Source organism: Periplaneta americana, chromosome 13 (assembly GCF_040183065.1).
Source record: "Periplaneta americana isolate PAMFEO1 chromosome 13, P.americana_PAMFEO1_priV1, whole genome shotgun sequence".
Taxonomy (NCBI): domain Eukaryota; kingdom Metazoa; phylum Arthropoda; class Insecta; order Blattodea; family Blattidae; genus Periplaneta; species Periplaneta americana.
In genome coordinates, this window is record NC_091129.1 from 145,633,279 (window position 1) to 145,658,931 (window position 25,653).

General features: G+C 36.6%; 1 protein-coding gene across 6 annotated transcripts in view; it reads right to left on the reverse strand.

Moving 5' to 3' along the window:
• Csk (C-terminal Src kinase) overlaps positions 1-25,653 on the reverse strand; it is a 296,279-nt gene that overhangs the window by 239,461 nt on the left and 31,165 nt on the right. For 2 of the 6 annotated variants that reach the window (XM_069844408.1, XM_069844410.1), the window contains exon 2: positions 5,990-6,060. The gene's annotated coding sequence lies outside the window, so the exon portion shown is untranslated. Of the gene's footprint in view, positions 1-5,989; positions 6,061-6,193; positions 6,721-25,653 lie in introns of those variants that run through there. The other 4 variants (XM_069844409.1, XM_069844406.1, XM_069844411.1 and 1 more) reach the window with 4 other exon arrangements.

Sequence of the window (25,653 nt, forward strand, 5' to 3'; positions counted from 1 at the left end):
GCTGAATGCCAATTTGTTTCCTGGTAATCTGATAAGTTTTTCATATTGAATCAGTGCTTTTCCTTCTATTGTCATTTACTATAATATTGTACAACAAATAAAAATATGGACATTGCGATAGTTGTTTTCTTTACGGTCCGACAAGGTTTAATAAACTAGTGTGAGAAATGAAGCTTTGCCAACATCATACATGGAACATTGAGAACAAAAATTTGATAACAAAATCTCAAGGGAAAAAATGGAACTCTCTGCATCATAATCCACAGTTGATTCCCGATTTACCACGCAAATCGTCTGTAGTTGCATTTAGATTGGCAACAGGCCATGACTGTTTGGCCAAGAATCTGCATAGATTTGGAATATATCAGTCTCCTAACTGTCCATTGTGCAACTCAAATCAAGAAATGGATTCAGAACATCTCAAAATCTCTGTGTCAGTGGCTAACCACGACAATATCTTTGAAAAATATTGGAGTGCAAGAGGTCAAATGACTTTATTGCCAAATGCCTGGCATTAGAAAACAGCAACAACATGGAACATTATGTGGACAGTTACATTTAATATTGCTAACAAATCATTAAGGATACTTAATAATTCACGACATTATAATAGTAATATGCGTTACAAGAGCGGTATGTTGAAGTTTCCATGTTCGAGGAAATGTTTGAAAAAGCGAAACGTAGTTGAGCTTTTTTAATTTCCGAGAATTGAAAGAAAACATACCGCTCGTGTATCGTACATTATTTTGTTCGAAAATCGTTTATTACATACCTGAAAGAGGAATTTCTAATTAGTTGCAATGAAATCTCCATCTTGGTTTCTGTTCAATGATGGCAAATTTGTAAAACAAAAATATCTATCTTCAACATTGTTGCTTTAAAATGTTTTCTGTGTTTACTATACTCCAGCAAGCCGTGATATATGTCTGTCTTTTTTCCCCCCAGTCCATAAATGCGAACTTAAAACAAACGGTAAGGTTATGTAATTATTTATTTTTCATTTTAATATTTTAACAATATTATTTATATAACATATTGCAGTAATAACATCGGCATCTGGAATCTTGTTGATTTTTTCACGGCTTCCTTAATGTTACTTGCATCACGAATCCAGTAACTTTAGTGGAGTTGTAGAGTTTACTTAATTTTTGGAAATATTTAAAAACAATAATTAACAGTGCAATTCAGGTGAAATTGCAGTGGTAAGTTTCCAATTTATAATTATTACTATATTGAACGTCTCTAAAAATAATATGTTAGAAGCCTAAAGCAGTAAAATGAATATGTCACTTAAGCGGTAAGAAGAGGGAAATTGTTATGTGTGTTAGGTTGGGGGAATTTTAGACTTACCGTGGATTGGTTTTGTGCGGAAACCAAGCAAATACGCACGATCTCGCACAAAAATATGTAATGAGTAGCATATTAATTATTGGCCTAAATTATGCAAAAATTTTTTCATCATAAAGTAGAAACTTTAAGGGGTCCGTAACACTCAAAAGATTGGAAACCACTGCTGTAGATGGTTTCAAAACTAAATAGTTCATCATTAGACTTTTTAATTAGCGCAGGAATATCATATAACTTAAATATCGTAGATATATACCAGAAAGCTCTACTTATTCATAGACATTTTCTAGCCTCCAATAGCTGCACATAACATCATACTTGTGTACAGAACCACGTGAATTTTGTTTCTGGATCTGTACAAGGTAAATACTGTATCATACATATTGCTACGTACTTATTTTTAGCCGGACGCTAGTAGCTACTATATTCTCCTTTATAGCAGAAATTGCCATGCTCGCGAATTGATAAAATTAATGTAAATTCATGGACTGCCAATAAGTATTGTTTTAATAACATCTTTGCTTTAAGATAAACTTCAATATGAATTGTATGGGGCTCTTAAGACGTCTTTATAAACACGTGGCAGTATCATACAACTGTTAGATTTGAGATGAGCCAGACCCAACCATCCGAGGTCAACAAAGAAAAACAACAAATTTATGAGCCTACTATTCCGTATTTTCGAGAAAAATATCAGATGGAAGGCACCTGGGAAGTACATGGTTTAATGATCGGAGCGAGGGGCACCATCCCACGATCAACTGTAAACACTATCAAAACATTTGGAATCCATGACATCATTCCAAAAATAATTACTTCAACCATTAAAGGGTCTGTGGCAATTCTGAAAAATCATTTATACGGAATATCATAATACTCCCCCCCCCCTTTTCTATTCGTTAGTGTGTGATTGTTACAAATATATGTACAAATTTATTATTTCTTAAACTTAAGCTCCTAGTTCACATTTAAATTTGGCTCATCTATCTTACTGTAATCATTACTATTCTTATATGTGTGTTATTCTGTGTTTTTGGCAACCCAGGATGCCTGGGCAGACTATTTCTTGAAATAAATTATATATAATCACAGTAGGTGTAAATGTCTTGTTACGAGTTTGGTAACTACATACAAATAAAAGAGAAATACTTGCACCTCAGACTTCGAAGAAATCGACAACGAAATTAGACAGTAAAATCACAGTCTACTATATACAGTCGCGAAGCTTGAGGTGTTTTTTGCAAATCTCGTGATAAAGCGCTCCAAGCGGTTAGCAACTAGAAACAATAGACTGTCCATGGTCGACTTTGGACTGTGTCGTATTTCTATCGAGTGCTAGCTCGTTGCGTTTTTCACATTGATGCTTGTGAAATGTTCGTTATTGGTTGTAATGAAAATGTTAATGGCTAAAATATAATAATTGGAATAATAATATGGGACGAGGAGGAGACATTTGTAGTGCTATAAATTGTAGCAACAGTAAGAGAAAGAGGCCAGAGTTATCCTTTTTCCGATTTCCGAAACATTCAGAAAGGTTCCTGGTTTCCACAAGAATGCTGTGCAGAAACAAAACTCTTAATTCTGAAGTTCTTTGTGACTGTTAGAATACATTATATCCTTAAATTTCACAATGAAATGTTTCAGTCTAACCGAAAGAACATTAGATACCCGGTTAAAGTTCTGTCACTTAGGCTGCTAAATTTCCAGAGAAATAAAGGTTAGGTCTACTTTTTTTTCAGAGGATATATTTTTAATTGTAACTATTAATTTTGTTATTATTTGTGTTATTTTACTAAAGACGTAGAAAAATTAAGTTTGTTTTAATGAAATTTATTGATCACGTTTTATTTTCAATTCTGGTGAGATTATTATTGCTTAGGCCTACTTTTTTTTTTCAAAGGATATGTTTTTAACTAGGTCTAGGTTTTTAATTATAGCTGTTAATTTTGTTGTTATTTTTATTTGTTGCTTTACTAGAGACGTAGAAAAAGTCTGTTACAATAAAATTTATTGATCACGTTTTATTTCCAATTCTGGTGTGATTATTATTGCTTAACCTCATCCCACTTTGTTAACTACGTAAGCCTACACTACAAGTACCGGTACACGTAAGTTACTCCATTAATTCATATTTCCATTATTATTGTTGTAAAGGGAAATGCAAATTAATATTTATTGGTTTCAAAAGTAATTATCGCTATAATCTTGAATGAGTGAAGCTATTATAGTAAATTTCAGTTCGTTTTGCACAAACAAAAATTATATTAACTTGTTTCTTTCAGGTATCTTCGAGTTTATGGTGGAATTTAATATACTTCATTAAAATAATATATTAACTTTATGCATTTAATATTTCAATAATGGAAGGAAGGTGTTAATTTTTCCAAAAGAACACGACAACGAAAGTGTAACATATTTTGTTGTCTGCTAGGAGAGAGATCTGCGATGATGAGGCTATAGTAGCGATCCTAGTGGTGGGCAACTATCCATGTTTGCATTTTTACTACATATTGAGCTTCGCGACTGTATATAGTAGACTGTGGTAAAATCTTGTCTTGTATAGTGCCATGCCAAAAACTAAAGCTATATAACTTCAGCCATTCCAGTAGTTACTCTGAAGTACGCACATCGTGCGTGTTCCATGAAGGAAAAGAGAGAGAGAGAGAGAGAGAGAGAGAGAGAGAGAGAGATGGCACATTCGTTCCAGTTCCTTATACATCTTCAATAATGGAATTTCCGATATATTAGCCACGATTAACTTTTAATCAATAACAAGAAAATTGTTCTTCAGAACTGAATCTCAGATGTTTAAATGTTTTAGTTGTCTATTCTCAGAGTCCAATGTCAGAAAATTTATTTTAACAAAGAAAATAAATAAACTTAGTTATATAAAGTAACATGAAAAACTTTAACAAAACTCATACATACGTTCTTATAACAAGATTGTACATAGACATACTAAAAATCATTCCCACAAATCTATCTCAGATCCAATTCACGAAGATTTTCGTCCTTCGACTATTCCAAGAAAAATTATATTATAACCGTCAACAGCTCTATTTATGAATGGTTAACAAGTGGTTTAAAGTCTGAATTAAAATAATAGCCTACACTACATGATTTCCTAACGAATGAAACATGGAGCCAAAGTCAATACGCGCACATTTGAAATGCAATTTCGAGTTCTACATACCGACGTCCCAGTTCAAAGGGAAACAACTCAAAATTTGAAGTTTTTGAAAAACCTGAATTTTAAATCTTCTGAAAGCTGTGAAAAGTCAAATTAACACACTCTTATTTCATACTTATACATAGTAACTAGAAAAAAGTCTTGGATAGTAGAAGAGGAGTTTTTTGCCTTGCTACTAATGGCTCCTCTAGACGTATTGACATCATAGCATATTCCCAGACTACCAAGAAAGGATATATAATTGATCCTACCATAAGGATTGAAACGGGGAGTAGCCAGCCGGAGGATGTCAATAAAGAAAAGATCAACATTATCTGCCAACAGTTGATTACTTCAAAGCAAAATACCAGCTTGAAGACATTGAGGTGATTGGTCTTCTTATTGGAGCTCGTGGTGTGATTCCCAAGTTCTTTGAAAGCTTCAGGAAGACTTTTGAACTACCACAGACACTTACTGCTGACATCATAACTTCAGTTTTGAAACGCTCTTGCCAAATTCTGAGTCATCATATTCACTCTGTTTAATTTTTTTTATTCACTTTATATTCATATATGTTTATTTTAATTTTCTTTCTACAAAATTTATGTAAACATTTAATATTGCAAAATTCATGTAGGAGAGTATACTGAGTCCTTCTGGGCCACCTCCAATGAGAGGCAGTTATTATCTTATCTATATAAAACATCATTAACAGAATTTGGAGTAATTTAAACGATCCTTTGATTTTTCACAGCCACATAAAGCTTTAAAATGCAGGTTTCTCAAAATTCTAAATTTTGAGTTTTCTACCTTTTGAACTGGGCCGTCGATTACGTTTCTATGTGTTACACAACACAGACAAAAACATTTAAGATGTACAGGTACGTTTTAACAAGATGCATCTGACAATAAATAATAATACAAACAAATTTTCACATTATCGTGAGGTGATATCATAAACTGTACTTTATATGTGAAATAATAGTCTACAAACATGCAACGTATATCACCATCTGCTGCTAATTAGATACTATACCACTGGTTTCATTACTCGCATTTAAATGATAAACAGAATTCAAGACGTGCAATGACATCTAATTTTTATGAAGATTTTAAAATAAAAAAGTAACAATCAAGGATATTTTCATGCTATGAAAACTGAATACGATTAGGTAGTAGATATTAATATCTTAATGGATCCTAATCCACAGCGTCCATTATATCGTAATGTGGCTGTATCGACGGAAGCACTATGAAGATAAGTATAATAATAATAGCGAAGGAGAAAAATTGAAATATATACACACTTACTATATATTAATGTGAAACATTCTACCAGAAAACCTTTAAAATATAGTGCCTTCGAACAATTCATAGCTTACTGAAATCTACTATAAGAGGCAGTGGGCGGAAAGTAAAGTAAAACACATTCTAACATAAAACAAACATGAAATAGGAATTTCTTTACCGTACCTTCAATTTTTCGGTTACATCATCGTTGAAACGTATGATACTTGGTGCTGTCATCTGTACATTACGACACCCTGAAAAGACAACACCTCAATTCAGCTAAAAATCACAGATTTGAAAACAATTAGAAACACTGTTCGCATGGCATTAATTAAAAAGCACATCTTCACACGAATGTCTCACAACACAACCTTGAAATAACTTAACCTTCAACAAAGAGGAGACGTGTCAGCGGGTCTAACAACGCACATTCTTGGTGTTACACAACATATTTGTAGACAACTTGTCGACAACAGTTCAGCTAATATCGATACGATTCTTCATCCATATTCTAGAAACATAAACACATTAGCACACACACCGGTAAGATTTCTCTACTCGTATAAGGTTAGGCGAAGTGAAAACTGGTTTGACAGCAATAGTTCCTATGAGAGAATCAGTGCCACTAAACACGCATCAAAGTACGCACCCCAAGGGCGGTGGGGGAAGAAATGAACCACTGATATATTTTCTTAGACACAAATAGTTACTCTCGCATCTTACACTATTATATTCACACTGTTTTAAAACTACGTGCTCGACTGTGTTTTTCTGTTGACGTCCAGCGACGCCTGGGAGCACACTGTGTAAGTAGTCCTTGCTACCTCACCCAGCTAGCCCCGACCAACCCAAACGTACGAACGGCTCTACGCCAGCACTGCCCCTCCACGCCTCTCTCGCTTCCCCCACCAATGTCTCGTCCGCGTGTGCGACTTGCAGCTAGAGTTGAGCTTAAACGATATTTTCAAGTATCTGTGACAACTGTGACTGTGACAATTAAATATCTGTGACTTTTATCTGTGATTTTGTCACACCGATATTTTATATCGCTAAGTAAGCACAATATGCATGAATTATACCGATATTTTGTCACACCGATAAAAATTAACAGGAAATATTGAAGAGCAGTGCAATGTGAATACGATTTCTCTATACACGCCACATTTCAGTGGTTTATATGGGAAAATCCAACAAATAAATTATGTACATGTACCATTAACAAATAAATACTAATCTAACTGAACAGTAACATGTAAAAAGTTAACATATACCAAGAGGTTATATCGTAGTTGATTGTAGATACGAAATCAGTTGATAATTTTTAATGTAGTTGGGTACGGAGAAATTGAGGTTATGTGATTATCCTAATCGTTTTAAAAATTGATCTTTTTTATTGTATATAATATAATCGATAAATTATTTTAAGTCGTGCATTAACATTATAATATTGAGTCAGAATAAAAATTAACGAAACGTAAGTATTCGGAAAAACAATAGAAAATAATTACAGAACAAGACAGTTGTTCAGACAGGATTTTACACAAGATAAAGTATTGGTAACCAATGGTATTATTATTATTATTATTATTATTATTATTATTATTATTATTATTATTATTATTATTATTATTATTTAAATCGTGTAATCACTACATCATTTATAATAAGATGGTGAAACTAGCGCTGAAGTAGTTTCGGCAATTTCGGATGTGAAAATCATTGCATTTATAAGGAATTTTTTTGTGGAGTGACAGTTGCTCAGGTTAAACTAGCGCTGAGGTAGTTTCGGTGATTTCGGAAGTGAAAATCGTCGAATTTGATTGTTTGTGGAGATGCAGTTGATCGTATATCTAAGGCATAACAAAGCCTAAACTAACCAAACCTAACCTGTCACAGATTCGTATATGCAAGGTGTATAAGCGTAATACGAAGGAAACTACCTCAAGGTTAGTTTAGCCAAATAAGTTTTATCTCGTTCGGTTTTAATTCTATAGGTGCTGTTGTCGGCTTGTGAGAAATGCTTCGAAAGTTCGGAAGAGCATAACGTTCAGTGATACGGAATGAACTAACATGATTTACGTTTGATACCCCTTATTTTCAAATGTAATTAATTATCCCATTTATGTGTAAGTGTAGGTCTATTTTAAAAGTGTGCAAGGGCAATGAGAACGATTTGTTGGAGCAGTGTCTGCTAGATGTCAGATCTTTTTGGAATTTATAAAATCGACAATTTTTGCTAATACCCCATATTATTATATTTAAAAGTTGAAAATTACTTGCAAGTTGATGATTTTAACAATATCTAGATAAATATCACTAAATGTCAAGTTTAGAACATTGATTAGGCCTATTAATTGGGTAAAATAACACCCCACACGAGTACCAATGTTAGAAAGCACTGTGCGATTTCCTAAGAGTTAATAACCATAAACATACCGGTAATGAACTTATTACAAATAATTTTATTTTAAGTTTAATTATTTTAATGAATACTACCCTGCACTGTTCGTGTTTGAGCTATACATTAAAACTGGATCATACATAAATGACAGAAGTACATGTAAAGTTATTAAAATAATGTAGGCTCCTGTAACTATTCTGTTTGTAATTAATAGTATAACTAAAAAAAATATTGTTACTGCGTAAAAATTGAGTGGAAAATACTTATACATTAATATATATTCACAGTAATATGAAAATGTGAAGATCTCGGGGGAATATATAAAATATTTATAAAACATATATTCAGACTTAATATGAAAACAAAATGTTAGATTCATGATTGTATTATTATAATGCCGCTAATAACTTTGCAACACATCATCACTTTGAAAAAAATAATATTGAACAAAATATCACGAAAAAATAATCAAATACCACCGCCCGATTGCTGTTATTGTATCATGCACATGCGCAAACCCACGACGTAGAGGAGAAAATATCAGTCGCAGACGTTGCAACAGTCACAGAGTACTGAATACGGAGCAGATTTCGATAGCGATATTTTGTCACAGATATTTCGCATCATCAGTCACAGGTTTATCTGTGACAAAAAAATACCTGTGACAAAATATCGGTTTGTGAAATATCGGCCATCACTACTTGCAGCAGCACCCAACACATACACACAACTACCTGGATCCCCGATGATCAGTGTTGCGAACAGTTGTTCATATAATCCCGCTAGACGGCTTTCGAAAGCCCGAGATTTTCTAACAAAAATCTCTAGATTTTAATGCGTTTTTATTATTATTCAATTTTATAATAACAATAATAATTGCCTAATAAATAGTAATATACGTTACAAGAGCGGTATGTTGACGTTTTCATGTTCGAGGAAAAGATTGAAAAAGCGAAACGTAGTTGAGCTTTTTTAATTTCCGAGAACATGAAAACAAACATACCGCTCGTGTATCGTACATTATTTTGTGCGAAGATCGTTTATTACATACCTGAAAGACAAATTTCTAATTAGTTGCAATGAAATCTCCATGTTGGTTTCTGTTTAATGACGCCAACTTCGGAACACCAAAATATCTTTCTTCAACATTGTTGCTGTAAAATGTTTTATGTGTTTACTATACTCCAGCACGCCGTGATATACGTCTGTCTTCCCCCCCCCCCCAGTCTATAAATGCGAACTTAAAACAAACGGTAAGATTATGTAATGATTTATTTTTCATTTTAATATGTTAACAATATTATTTATATAACATATTGCAGTAATAACATCGGCATCTGGAATCTCGTTGATTTTTTCACGGCTTCCTTAATGTTACAGTACTTGTATCAGGAATGCATTAGTAGACTTTACTTAATTTTTGCAAATATTTAAAAACAATAATTAACATTGCAATTTAGGTGAAATTGCAGTGGTAAGTTTCCAATTTATAATTATTACTATGTTAAACGTCTCTAAAATAATATGTTAAAAGCCTAGAGCAGTAAAATGAATGTCGCGCTTAAGCGGTAAGAAGAGGGAAATTGTTATGTGTGTTACGTTGGGAATACTGAATGTGGTATTTCACACTTACCGCGTATTGGTTCTGTGCGGAAAACAAGCAAATACGCACGATCTCGCACAAAATAAAATAAGTGATATAGCGCAGAAGTTTAACTTTCGCAGACGCTGGTCAATGAAGCTTTCGTTTCGGCACAATGTAAGACATTCAATTTTAGAAGCATGCAATTAGTATTGATAAGAAGCATGTGATTTAAAAATCACTCACTCAAATTAGCAGCCCCTCCGGATCATCTCCAACTGAATTTTCTAACGCAGAATATAATGCTGTGACTGTAAGATCCCCGGGGTGCTGTTCCAAGTCTGTCCACTTACATTTCTGTAGGTAGCCAGGGTACCTATTTTCTCCACAGCCTCACGTCCAGTTTTATTTAAAGTAATAAATGCTACATTGTTTACAAAACTATGCTATAGGCGGTCTAATAATTAATTATTACATAATAGAGTAGCACAAATACTTGGCTTAAGTCATTGTTAACCATTTTTTATATTACAACTAGTCTGGATTAATTAGGTTAACTTATCTGTTTAAAATACTTCAGATTAATTGGACCTCACATGATATCCATGTCACTGTATTCTGAACTTCTTTCATAACAATTTTTTTTGCCTCATATTACCTTTTAATTATTTTATGCTCGATCATGCCGAAATGTAGTAATTATACACCTGGTAGCAGACCTTTAATGCATGTCATTAAAGTACACCTACTCATTAAAGGTCAGGTGTTTTCAGTCAATGACAACTCAGCTTAAAGGTGTTCAGCCAATAACGAGTCAGCTTTGTACCGTTATAAAACCGCAAGTATCGATTATTCTCGGATATGCAATCGAAAGAGAATTAGCGAAAAGTCACGGAGGCTGGAAATCCAATACTGTCGCAGAAGGTTATGTTCTGTTACTATAATAATTAGCGCTAATTGTAAATAATATTCAAATAAATTCAATTTGTCATCTCGTTTTTCAATGTCGAATTCAGTAATCAAAGTTATACCAAGTTTAACGGGTTACACAAGGTCAATGACATTATTGTTCCTCGGAAAAAATCAATACTTTCGCGTCTGCGCACATCTCACAATTCACGACCTAGAACAAGGTCACTTCCGATCTTGTCAGTTACAAATAAAATGTATACATCTGAATACTGTAATTTCAAGTTAGAAATATGGTCGAGCATAAAAAGTCGTATGAAACTCGCCTATAATGGTAATTAAGAAGGTAGTATGAAAATTATGAAACTCGCTTGTGCTCGTTTCATAATCATCCATACTCGCTGCTTAATTACTGTCATTATAGGCTCGTTGCATAATGTACTATTAACATTCTCCATAAAGATGAACTGTAGTCCAATCAGCATCATATTTCTTTGATAAGTGAATTTACTATAGAAATGTTGGCTTTTCCTTCAGAAGTATAGAAGTCCATGCAAGACACATTTTGGAAATGACATTTTGTGATTAATTCATTACGGTGATCTCATAGAAACAATATAGAATTAATCAATGCTTTACGTGATTATTATATAAAATAAAATAAAAAGAAATATTTCAACAATCATTTACGGAAACGGGACGCCATTTAAAAAAAAACGGGACATTTGGCGTCCCGAGCCTACTTTTCTCCGGACAGAGGACAAGAGGCTGAAAAAAAGGACAATCCCGTTAAAAACGGGAAGTCTGGTCACCCTACAATATGATGAACCACTCTCGAAAAGGACTTACATCAGATGCGTCCCTATAACTGCCTATTTCACTCCAGAATTCAATTGTGTTTGTCTTTAAATTGCACTTCACACAGCCACTCTTTACGAAATCGTTGCTGATACTGAGGCCCCATATCTTGAATTATTTACGGATAAATAGCACAGAGAAAAAGTTTAACGATATTGTACCGGCATATTTATAAAATGAGTTATAGCCTAGATCATATATGTAACAGGTAACTCCTCGCTACGTTAAAATCGGCAGCACTTTGAAGAGAACAACCGCCAGGATCGCCACCCGTCCGTCGTAAACGAACACGAGATGACAGCACAGGCGCTAATGCAATTCAAATGGGTATTATGACGTGACTCCTTATGTAACAACTAGATGGCAGCGTAGTAAACCTGACAAAAGTTGTTAACCTCAAAGGCTATAACCCCGACATATCTGTGACATATATGATCTAGGGTAATAGTTAACACTGTCACGGTACACGTCTTACACAAATAATATTCTTTAAGCAATTGAATTTAATCTGTCTGTAATCTCCATATAATATTACAGTCATTGTTACATGAAGTACGAGTACACGGTGGCAGCAGATGTTCGATTTTTAACGTTTGATTAGAATGCCGATGCACTTACATTTTACTACTGTCCAGTTGTTAGAATCGGCCGGTAATAAACTTGCAAAACAACAATAACGCTAATATGAATTTCGTTTCAGAAACTTTAAAGATAAAACCGCTAGTATTCCCGCTTACTTACTTACAAATGGCTTTTAAGGAACCCCCAAGGTTCATTGCCGCCCTCACATAAGCCCGCCATCGGTCCCTATCCTGTGCAAGATTAATCCAGTCTCTATCATCATACCCCACCTCCCTCAAATCCATTTTAATATTATCCTCCCATCTACGTCTCGGCCTCCCTAAAGGTCTTTTTCCCTCCGGTCTCCCAACTAACACTCTATATGCATTTCTGGATTCGCCCATACGTACTACATGCCCTGCCCATCTCAAACGTCTGCATTTTAAGTTCCTAATTATGTCAGGTGAAGAATACAATACGTGCAGTTCTGTGTTGTGTAACTTTCTCCATTCTCCTGTAACTTCATCCCTTTTAGCCCCAAATATTTTATTCTCAAACACCCTTAACCTATGTTCCTCTCTCAGAGTGAGAGTCCAAGTTTCACAACCATACAGAACAACCGGTAATATAACTGTTTTATAAATTCTAACTTTCAGATTTTTGGACAGCAGACTGGATAATAAGAGCTTCTCAACCGAATAATAACACGCATTTCCCATATTTATTCTGCGTTTAATTTCCTCCCGAGTGTCATTTATATTTGTTACTGTTGCTCCAAGATATTTGAATTTTTACACCTCTTCGAAGGATAAATCTCCAATTTTTATATTTCCATTTCGTACAATATTCTGGTCACGAGACATAATCATATACTTTGTCTTTTCGGGATTTACTTCCAAACCGATCGCTTTACTTGCTTCAAGTAAAATTTCCGTGTTTTCCCTAATCGTTTGCGTATTTTAAGCGGGATAATATAATTTTACCCGCGAGACGATTATCCAAAAACGCTAGATTTAGCGGGAAAACCGCTGAATTGGCAACACTGCCGATGATCCTTCCAGCTCGTCCCAGGGTATAAAACTGTCGGATCAGCCCTGAATTACATGCGCGACTGGGGGTCCGCCGAGTAGTGGGAGGACTACGATTCAATCCCGATAATTTGAGAGAGGTTAGGAACGTACATTCACATTTCCCGGCTCTGCGGAGGGACGTAAACACTTCACTGGCAGGACGTGGGGTTTGTGCTCTAGATAGAACAGCGGCGACCGAGCTACGCATACGTAATTACGTCACAGCTACTGTAGTACACGCACGCTCCTACGTATCATTATTTAACCAGTCGAAGAGGCGATAAATTTTACACACGCACAAACTCGCGCTTCGTACTCCCGCGCATGCAGTTTAATGACCAGCCCAAAATACACTTCCTACAATCAATGCCCCGTACAAAAATCGAACGCTACTACCAATACGTCAAATAGCGTAAACCAATGGTTTCCAATGTATGGCAGGCGCCTGCGTCTCTCAATTGGAGGTCATTTTGCATACCAGCTCCCTGGAAACACATGTTAAATGAAAGTAAAGACAAAGTCCCGGGATACAACAACCTGCAATGTAACCAAGCCAACTAAATCATTATAATTCAAATTTAAAAACTCAATAAACTGAAAACACATCAAAACAATATTATAGCCAAATAAGAAAATTATGGTCATTACTTACTGGCTTTTAAGAAACCCGGAGGTTCATTACCGCCCTCACAAAAGCCCGCCATTGGTCCCTATCCTGAGCAAGATTAATCCATTCTCTATCATATCCCACCTCCCTCAAATCCATTTTAATATCTTCCCATCCACGTCTCGGCCTCCCTAAAAGTCTTTTTCCCTCCGGCCTCCCAACTAACACTCTATATGCATTTCTGGATTCGCCCATACGTGCTACATGCCCTGCTCATCTCAAACGTCTCGATTTAATGCAAATCAGGTGGACTTCCATCAGGACTCGCTTCAAGTTATAATTCTGTATCTGTACATTTTACTGCATCCGTTCTCCAATATCTCATTGCAATATTACTGTTCTCCAACCAGGAGATCAACCGTGAAAGGAATGTGCTTACTATTGCCTCATCTATTGGAACGAAGTAGATAAATAATATTACCGTTATAACGCCAGTTTAAAAACCATGCGCTCTCCTGCATATGTTATTTCCTGTATGAAGAGATTAAAAGACCAGGAGATTAACTGTGATCTAATTTTGTAACTAGGGTAGTATCAATATGTCTGTATCAATGCTATGGTTTGTGATGTGAGAGCTAGCCAATAGAGATACGAGTACCCACGTGTGTGACCTTATGACATCTTATGACATCAACATTCATTCACAGCATTACCCCCCTTCGTCTCATCCGGCGGAGACTTTCTCGTGGTTGGAGCACAGTAATACCAATGCATACAACACACTGAAAGAATTTCTATTCCATAAAATGGTCACATATCACTGCAAATATAATTGGCTCAATTAAGAGTGATTAAAATTAGTCTATCACTATGAATGAGACGGTGACAGGTCACAGGACCCGAGATGTGGGATGAAGAACAAGATGAAAACTAGTCTTAGCCTAAACCTAACAATGGGTTTTGCAAATGCTTGTTTTGATTTTTCTGCAGTCTCTAGAACAGTAGTTAAAAAAAGACATTCAGAATTGGAATTTTAACGATTTGTATCAAGCTTTCGTGAAGTGGGTTTGCATATATTTTTAGCAATATAGGCCTATGTAAAATGTAAAATACTGTACAATAATACGGCATTCTTGAAATCCGGGATTTAGTTAAAAGCACGTCTAGACACAAAAACCTAAACGAAGGCAATTTTTTAGTAGACGTCCTGTACAGCAAATTAAAGAAAAGGAATATTAATACATAGCCTATTTTTTCCTATTTTACGGATGAGGATCCCGAAGGCAAGCGCCGCAGCCTGAGGCTTATTGTGCCTACCGCTTCTGATTTGTGAATATTTGTCGCCGAACGGTTGCACGCTGCACAGTGAACTTAACCCTGGATATGGTAACGATAACATATGAACAAACGATGGCGAAATGAGTCCGAGGTCCAACGCCGAAAGTTACCAGAAATTCTGATTCAAATGATTGCGGGAAAACCTCGTAAAACCCAACTAGGTAACCAGGATTTGAAACCGGGCCTGATCGTTTCACAGTCTGACATACCAACCGTTACTCCACAACGGTGGACCTTAATACCTCTTACAACGACATCTTTTCCAACAACGTGAACAGGTTAACATTGTGTACAATAAGATGTAAACTAAAAAAGGAAAACATAAAAAATGGATATAAATTTCATTGAACAGTAGAGATCTACATATTTACATACGCAAGTATATTCTGTAAAAACTTTATCTTCATTCTCCTCGTATGTGTAAGCTCAAGTCCACATCTGTGGAGTAACGGTTAGCGCATCTGGCCGCGAAACCAGGTGGCCCGGGTTCGATTCCCGGTCGGGGAAAGTTACCTGGTTGAGGTTTTTTCCCGGGTTTTCCCTCAACTCAATATGAGCAAATGCTGGGTAACTTTCGGTGCTGGACCCCGGACTCATGTATGTATGTATGTATGTATGTATGTATTTATTCACACTGCAAATGGGATACATCCGGTGGCAGTGGTAACTAATTACACTCAATAATGACAATTAATAATAAACACAACTAATAAAAACAATAATTAATAATAATAAAATAATAATAACAAGGAGCATCCTAAATTAAATGAAGCATGGTCACTTAAAATAACTAGTCACTTAAAATAACACCGGTATTATCACCTTCATCTCATTCAGACGCTAAATAACCTAAGATGCTGATAAAGCGTCGTAAAATAACCTATTTAAAAAAATCTGTAAGCATACAACACACACGTTCGTCGATGATGATGATGATGATGATGATGATGATACAGTAATAATAATAAATTAATAATAATGTCTCATACTGTAAAATTGTCTATTCCAGCGATATTAAAATAGTACATTATGCAACGAGCCTGTAATGAAGGTAATTAAGAAGCGAGTATGGATATTTATGAAACGAGCGCAAGCGAGTTTCATAATTTTCATACGAGCTTCTTAATTACCATTATAGGCGAGTTTCATACGACTTTTTATGCTCGACCATATTTCTAACTTGATATTATTAATTTTCTTTGTATCTGACCTTGTTGTGAGATGTTGGCAGACGCGAAAGTATTGATTTTTTCCGAGGAACAGATGTTCACATTGACCTTGCTAGGCCATAAGAACCTACAGAGATAACATTGAAATTAAATTAGACATTGAAAAACGAGATGACAAACTGAATTTATTTGAATATTATTTACAATTAACGCTAATTATTATAGTAACAGAACATAACCTTCTGCGACAGTATTGGATTTCCAGCCTCCGTGACTTTTCGCTAATTCTCTTTCGATTGGATATCCGAGAATAATCGATACTTGCGGTTTTATAACGGTAGAAAGCTGACCTGTCATTGTCTGAACAGTTGTAACCTGAGTCGTCATTGGCTGAAAGACCTGACCTTTAATGAGTAGGTGTACTTTAATGACATGCATTAAAGGTCTGCAACCAGGTGCATAATTACTACATTTCGGCATGGTCGAGCATAAATCATATTACGAAATGGCTGCAGATGGCTAGTCTCGCCAATAGTACAGTATACTCGATTTCCGACGAATTCCAATATTGGCCCGGGATATCAAGCTACGGTGACGGAGAAAGGAGGAGCAGCAGCAGCAGCAGCAGCACTGTAACCGCCGCATCCATTTCATTCCGATGTTTGAACCAGTGTAGCTTATCTTCAGTTTCGTGGCATATTTCACAGCTAACACGAAAGTTATCTCTCGGAAATTGATCATCTCATACCTAATACAAATTTGCAGACATAAAATACTCGTAAACTAGAGAAAGAAGCGCAGATGTTATTTTATAATAGGCCCTATGAGAGAATTTAAGCATTTCTGTTTCTGATAGACCCAGTTTTTTTTCTTTTTACGACGCTTTATCAACATCTCAGGTTATTTAGCGTCTGAATGGGATGAAACTGATAATGCTGGTGAAATGAGTCCCAGATCCAATACCGAAAGTTACCCAGCATTTGCTCATATTGGGTTGAGGAAAAACCCCGGAAAAAACCTCAACCAGGTAACTTGTCCCGACCGGGAATCGAACCCGGGCTACCTGGTTTCGCGGCCAGACGCGCTGGCCGTTACTCCACACACACAGGTGTGGACCCCAGTTTCTTAATAATGTGCTTCACATCATCATCATCATCATCATCATCATCATCATCATATGAAAAAATGCGAACAAACTCTTCTGCCCTGTTTGTCCCTGTTGTGGCTGCTTGGTATAGACCAATGTTTTTAAACCGCCGGTCCGCGTACCGGTACAGGTCCAAGAAATTATTTTACAGGTCCACAGAAAATTCATAAATTCACATGCAAAATAATTAAGACAATACTTATGTACCGTCCTATCATTGAGAATAACGAATCTCACCTCAAAAACTGAACTATTTAGTAGTAGTAGTAGTAGGTTTATTTTGCCTGGCAGAGTTAAGGCCATGAGTCCTTCTCTTCCACTCAACCAGATTTCAATAATATACATGAGATACAAAATTTGATTACAAAACAACACAAAAGAAAATACCTTAGAAATTACATAAAATATAGTAGGAAATTACAATAGACAAGATCAATTACATAAAATAAAATTACACATAGTCAAGATCAGTTACATAATATATAAAATAAAGTAGAAAATTACACATAATCAAAATCAGTTACATAACATAAGGGGTAAACACACACACACACACACACACACACACACACACACACACAAACACACAATTTATAAGACCTAAAATGCCCGAGACAAATTGGACGATTAATTTACTTGAGATATATTATTCAGTTAATATACTAATTGGAGAATACATATGGGTGACAAGACATAAAATGTTGATTAGCAAAGTCCTACTAAATGGCATACAAACACAAATGATTAAGTAATATATGAAGATAATAAAAAAGAAAAGAGAAAAAAAAGAAGAAGAGAGAGGAGAAAAAAAATAACAACTTGGTCATTTAAGACTATTTAGAAACTTCCGCAAGAGTCTAGTTCTGTTCATTAAAGACATTTCTAAGTAGAGTGTACTTAAAAGATTTTAGACTCCGACTGCTCCTGATTTCCTGTGACAAGGAATTCCAGGAACGGGCTGTGTGTATTGTGAAGGAAGCAGAGTAGAGAGATGTTTGATGGAATGGAATTGATAGAACATGGTTATGCTGTGAACGTGTATCACGGTTGTGGTGGGATGCTCGATACATTCTCGATTAACAAAAGTAGAGATTATTCTGATGTACCGAAGTACATATGAAAGTTCCGTGCAGGAATTCTGTACCATGATGATTTGATGAAGGATGGATAGAACAAAGAAAAATTCTCTCCGGCACCGGGACTCGAACCCGGGTTTTCAGCTCCACGTGATGACGCTTTATCCACTAAGCCACACCGGATCCCAGTTCCGATGCCGGATAGAATCCCCTCAGTTTAAGTTATATCTCTCAGTTTTCTCTTTGGTGGTCTATCCTCGTGTACTGTGTCATCAAAAGGACCATCTTAATTTCAAGAAGTGGTGTAATCACCAAAATGTTGTCTCGAGTTCATACGATCACCTGTTACACGATTATGAAGCAGACTAACATAATGACGAAATGTAACAATATCTCAGCTACGGCAATTCTCAAATTAATATATTGCGACAGAATCAACAAAGCGAAATTGGAATTTTGTAACACTGACGATGTAACTTTGGTTCAAGATTGACGAGTATCGGAAATTTACAGCGTCGTTGATGTTAACTGCTGGAATTCCCTTTGCACGCTTCATCGTAGGAATTCCCTGGAGATAGTCTCTAGTCTAGACGTAATACTTATGCAATCCGCCTTGATAGCTCAACTGGCAGAGTGCTGGCTTACAACCCCGGACCCGAGTTTAAATTTCGACGGTGGCGAAGTTGTATTTACGAGGCGCATCCAGAAAGTAAGTTTCCCTATGTTTTTTTAAATAACACACACTTTCAGGAAAACATTTATTGGCAACAGGTACAGCAATGTTTCAGCTATTTTTCAACATAGCCACCATCAGAATTGAGACACTTGTCGTATCGTGGGATCAACTTTTGTATCCCTCTGTCGTAGAACTCTGCCGCCTGTGAATGGAACCAGCGTGTGACAGACGTCTTCAGCTCTTCGTCGTTGCCAAAACGCTCACCGGAAGACAGGAATTTCTTGAGGTGCAAGAAAACGTGAAAATCGCTGGGAGCAAGATCAGGACTGTAGGGTGGATGATCAAACAACTCCCAGCCAAATTCCGTCAAAACAGCTGCTGTGCGCCGAGCCGTATGTGGACGAGCATTGTCATGGAGGAGCACAACACCTGCAGTAAGCATTCCACGCCTCTTGTTTTGAATGGCACGTCGCAATTTTCGCAGTGTTTCACAGTAACGGTCAGCGTTCACTGTTTCACCTCTTGGAAGGAAGTCAATGAGCAGAATGCCCTTCCTGTCCCAGAACACCGTGCACATCACTTTCCGTACAGACAGCGTCTGTTTGAATTTCGTCCTGACCGGAGATCCACTATGCCGCCAATGCATTGACTGCTGCTTGGTTTCCGGGGTGAAGTGTGAAATCCAAGTCTCATCGCCCGTGACGATCCTGTCGAGGAACTCGTCGCCGTCATCGTGATACCGTTGCAGAAATGTCAGTGCTGCTCCTAAACGTTGCATTTTGTGTTCGGGTGTCAGGTTTTTCGGCACCCACCTGGAACACACTTTTTTGAACAGCAGGTGCTTAGTGACAATCTCATGCAAAAAGGATCGCGATATCCGCGGAAAATGGCTGCTCAGCTCCGTAATCGTGAAGCGACGGTTCTCCATGATGCACTGCCGCACCAGCTCAACACGATCATCATTGATGAGGGACGGTCGCCCACTGCGCTCTTCATCATGGACACTTTGATAACCTTCGGAAAACTGCCTACACCAGCGACGCACCATCTGCTTACTCATGATGTTCGGCCCATAGACCTGACAGAGCTGCCGATGAATTTCAATTGGCGCAATGCTTTGTGCATTAAAGAACTTTATCACCGACCGAACCTCGCAGGCGGCGGGAGAAGGAATAAGAGCTTCCATTTCGGACCACTGCTGCCACGCTACTGGCAGTAGAGATGGCCGATATTTCACAAACCGATATTTTGTCACAGGTATTTTTTTGTCACAGATAAACCTGTGACTGATGACGCGAAATATCTGTGACAAAATATCGCTATCGAAATCTGCTCCGTATTCAGTACTCTGTGACTGTTGCAACGTCTGCGACTGATATTTTCTCCTCTACGTCGTGGGTTTGCGCATGCGCATGATACAATAACAGCAATCTGGCTGTGGTATTTGATTATTTTTTCGTGATATTTTGTTCAATATTATTTTTTTCAAAGTGATGATGTGTTGCAAAGTTATTAGCGGCATTATAATAATATAATCATGAATCTGACATTTTGTTTTCATATTTTAGTCTGTATATATGTTTTATAAATATTCTATGTATTCCCCCGAGATCTTCACATTTTCATATTAAGCTTACTGTCAATTTATATTAATGTGTAAGTATTTTCCACTCAATTAAAACCGAACGACATAAAACTGGCTAATATGATGGGCAACTTATTTCGCTAAACTAACCTTGAGGTAATTTCCTTCGTATTCCCCTTATACACCTTGCATATACGAATCTGTGACAGGTCAGGTTTGGTTGGTTTAAGCTTTTATTATGCCTAGACATATACGATCAACGACTAAACTAGTGTTGAGGTAGTTCCCTTCGTACTCCGCATATACGAATCTGTGACAGGTTAGGTTTGGTTAGTTTAGGCTTTGTTATGCCTTGGATATACGATCAACTGCATCTCCACAAAAAAATCAAATGATTTTCACTTCCGAAATCACCTAAACTACCTCAGCGCTAGTTTAACCCGAGGAACAGTCTCTCCAAAAAAAAAAAAAAAAAAAAAAAAAAAAAAAAAAAAAAAAAAACTTATAAATGCAACGATTTTCACATCCGAATTCGCCGAACCTATTTCAGCGCTAGTTTCACCATCTTATTATAAATTATATAATGATTACACGATTTAAATAATAATAATAATAATACCATTGGTTACCAATACTTTATCTTGTGTAAAATCCTGTCTGAACAACAGTTTTGTTTTTTAATTATTTTCCATTGTTTTTCCGAATACTGATGTTTCGTTAATTTTTATTCTGACTCAATATTATAATGTTAATGCACGACTTAAAATAATTATTTATCCATTATATTATATACAATAAAAAGGATCAATTTTTAAAACGATTAGGATAATCACATAACCTCAATTTCTCCATACCCAACTACATTAAAAATTATCAACTGATTCCATATCTAAAATCAACTACGATATAACCTCTTGGTATATGAGGTTAACTTTTTACATGTTTCTGTTGAGTTAGCTTAGTATTTATTTGTTAATGGTACATGTACATAACTTATTTGTTGCATTTTCCCATACACACCACTAATGTGCGGCGTGTATAGAGAATTCGTATTCACATTGCACTGCTCTTCAATATTTCCTGTTAATTTTTAACGGTGTGACAAAATATCGGTGTAATTCATGCATATTGTGCTTACTTATCGATATAAAATATCGGTGTGACAAAATCACAGATAAAAGTCACAGATATTTAATTGTCACAGTCACAGTTGTCACAGATACTTGGAAATATCGTTTAAGCTCATCTCTAACTGGCACCAGGCGGGACCTGTCCGGCTGGCATATGATTGATACGTCATAGATCTGTTACGCATGCGCAATTGACACGGCTAATTACGTTTACTTTCAAGGGGAAAAAATCGGGAAACTTGCTTTCTGGATGCGCCTCGTATGTTCGATAAAGCCAAGACAGTGAGAGCTTTTCTCCAACCAGAGATAGGAGAAACGTAATGTTTATGATGAAATGGATGTTGTTTATTCAACTGTCCGAAGACAGATCTGAACCTTACAAGTGATACCAACAAGGCACCACTTAAGAGGCAACTAGGCCAGTAGATAATGGGGTAGGGTGGCCAGTCCTTTCCCCCTACATTGCATACATCGCCGACTAGCCACCCTATCTAGAGATGGCCGATATTTCACAAACCGATATTTTGTCTCAGATAAACCTGTGACTAATGACGCGAAATATCTGTGACAAAATATCGCTATCGAAATCTGCTCCGTATTCAGTACTCTGTGACTGATATTTTCTCCTCTACGTCGTAGGTTTGCGCGTGGGCATGATACAATAACAGCAATCGGGCGGTAGTTTCTCCATCTTATTATAAATGATGTAGTTATTACACGATTTAAATAATAACACCATTGGTTACCAGTACTTAATCTTGTGCAAAATCCTGTCTGAACAAGTGTTTCGTTTTGTAATGATTTTCCAATGTTTTTCCGAATACTTATGTTTCGTTAATTTTTATTCTATGACTGAATATTATAATGTTAATGCACGATTTAAAATAATTTATCCATTATATTATATGCAATAAAAAGGATCAATTTTTAAAACGATTAGGATAATCATATAACCTCAATTTCTCCATACCCAACTACATTTAAAAATGATCAACTGGTTCAATATCTACAATATAACCTCTTGGTACATGAAGTTAACTTTCGACATGTTACTCTTCAGTTAGGTATGTATTTATTTGTTAATGGTACATATACATAATTTCTTTGTTGGACTTTCCCATATAAATCACTGATGAGTGGCGTGTATAGAGAAATCGTATTCGTATTTCACTGCTCTTCAATATTTCCTGCTAATTTTTATCGGTGTGACAAAATATCGGTGTAATTCATGCATATTGTGCTTACGTATCGATATAAAATATCGGTGTGACAAAATCACCTATAAAAGTCACAGATATTTAATTGTCACAGTCACAGTTGTCACAGATACTTGAAAATATCGTTTAAGCTCATCTCTAACCCTATCCCATTATCTCCTGGCCTATTGCCTCATGAGTGATGCCTTATTGGTGTTACTTATGAGGTTCAAACCTGTCTTCGGACAGTTTACGAAACAGCAAAGCATTATTATATTAATATAATATTTTTTGTGTCATAAATATGCCCGATTCTATTTAACATAAAATATTTGTCGACTGTGTAGGAGACTTCACATACGAAACAAATTAAAGAATTCACTTTTTCCATTACAATTTTAAATATTAATTTCTCTTTTATAAATTCAGTACCATCAAATGTCACAGTTCAAACTATAATATTAAATCGAATAAAATTTTCAACACGATCACCGCTAGCTTTCACATAAATATGTATAAATTCCTCTCATGTTTAAGCAAATCTACGCGTCTGCCAGGAAATTTCTGAACGCACTTCACAGGACCTGCTTACGGTATTACGTCATGTATCAATTTTTCGTACTCAGCTGTCAAGGCCCAAATTCCTCTTCATGCATATGTATGTATGCAACGCACGCATTTCGCTCCGTTCCAATTCCCGTCGACCGAGACTGACGGACGATAAGCGATGGTAGGCCTACAGATCTGGTTTGGTGCTAGTGTAAGTTATGCAACAAGCGTTACATGCTATCTCACACACGTATCACGCAAACCGTATAATATTTCATTCACTTCAAAGAAATTATGCAATCTATTGAGGAGCTGGGTGCAATAACAGCGTTGACGTAAAAAACCCCGCTTTTTGAGGGAAATGGGATAATTTTGAAAATTGGACTCTCACTTTGGGAGAGAAGCAGAGGTTAAGGGTGTTTCAGAATAAGGCGCTTAGGAAAATATTTGGGGCTAAGAGGGATGAAGTTACAGTAGAATGGAGAAAATTACACAACGCACAACTGCACGCATTGTATTCTTCACCTGACATAATTAGGAACATTAAATCCAGACGTTTGAGATGGGCAAGGCATGTAGCACGTATGTGCGAATCCAGAAATGCATAGACTATAACGTTAGATGGGAGGCCGGAGGGGAAAAAGACCTTTGCGGAGGCCGAGACGTAGATGAGAGGATAATATTAAAATGGATTTGAGGGAGGTGGATTATGATGATAGACTGGATTAATCTTGTACAGGATAGGGACAGATGGCGGGCTTATGTGAGGGCGGCAATGAACCTGCGGGTTCCTTAAAAGCCATTTGTAAGTAATATAAACAAAGGTATTAAATATTATTTTAGAGCAGCTGGCTATGGACTGGAAGGTCCGGGGTTCGATCCCAGGTGGTGACAGGATTTTTTCTCGTTGCCAAACTTTCAGAACGGCCCCGAGGTTCACTCAGCCTCCTATAAAAGTGAGTACCGGGTCTTTCCCGGGGGTAAAAGGCGGCCAGAGCGTGGTGCCGACCACACCACCTCATTCTAGTGCCGAGGTCATGGAAAGCATGGGGCTCTACCTCCATGGCCCCCCCCAAGTGCCTTCATGGCATGTTACGGGGATACCTTTACCTTTTTTATTAAATATTATTTATATTCTCACTAACGTTGTTATTGCATAGAAGTACAATCCATCAAAAATGACATCTTGCACTTCGCTACAACAACAGCGGTACATCCTACAAAGATTTACAGACGTCTCTTGCCATTTAGGGAAGAGATAGAAAACTAATACTTCGCGACATAATAATAGAGGCCTGAAATATTTAATACCAGCTATATATACTTTTTTTTTTTTTTCATGGAGTGCAGTTTCATAGAAAGGACTTGGCCGACAGACCTTCTACTGCCCCCTACTAATCGGTTGTCATAAATAAATGTCTTCCTTACTGTGACGGAAATCTTGTCTTCTCTTGTCAGTAACCAATCACAACCCTCGTTCAGAATAAATGACAGGTGCCCGTCAAATCCACGTGGAGGCAGAGTTGCCGCATCTTTTCCGAATTTCAAGAATCCCGTCAGTTTCACTGCACAATTTCGAAGGTCACCAGGATTGTGGCAACTGTGCAATGTTGGGACGAGAGGACAGGATAGAATTGTCAGAGGTGTTTGTGTAGGAAGTCATAAATCTGTAAGTGGGTGTTCAAAGGAGCCACCGAACTGCACTCCTTGAAATAAAATAAGGTATACCAGCGTTAACCGGCTAGCACACTTATTGCACTCACCTCCTAACTGTAGGCCTACAGTACATGCATTTTCATACACGTATGAATACTGGAAGAATTGTTTCTCTAGCTTAATGCAAATCATACAATTCTACACATTATAATTCTTGTATTATCATCATCATCATCATCATCATCATCATCATCATCAAAGTAAGCTTCCGTATTAACCCTGGACCTATGATAGATGGGTTCAATCCAGCTCGAGAAAGATGAATGTTAAGCGGGAA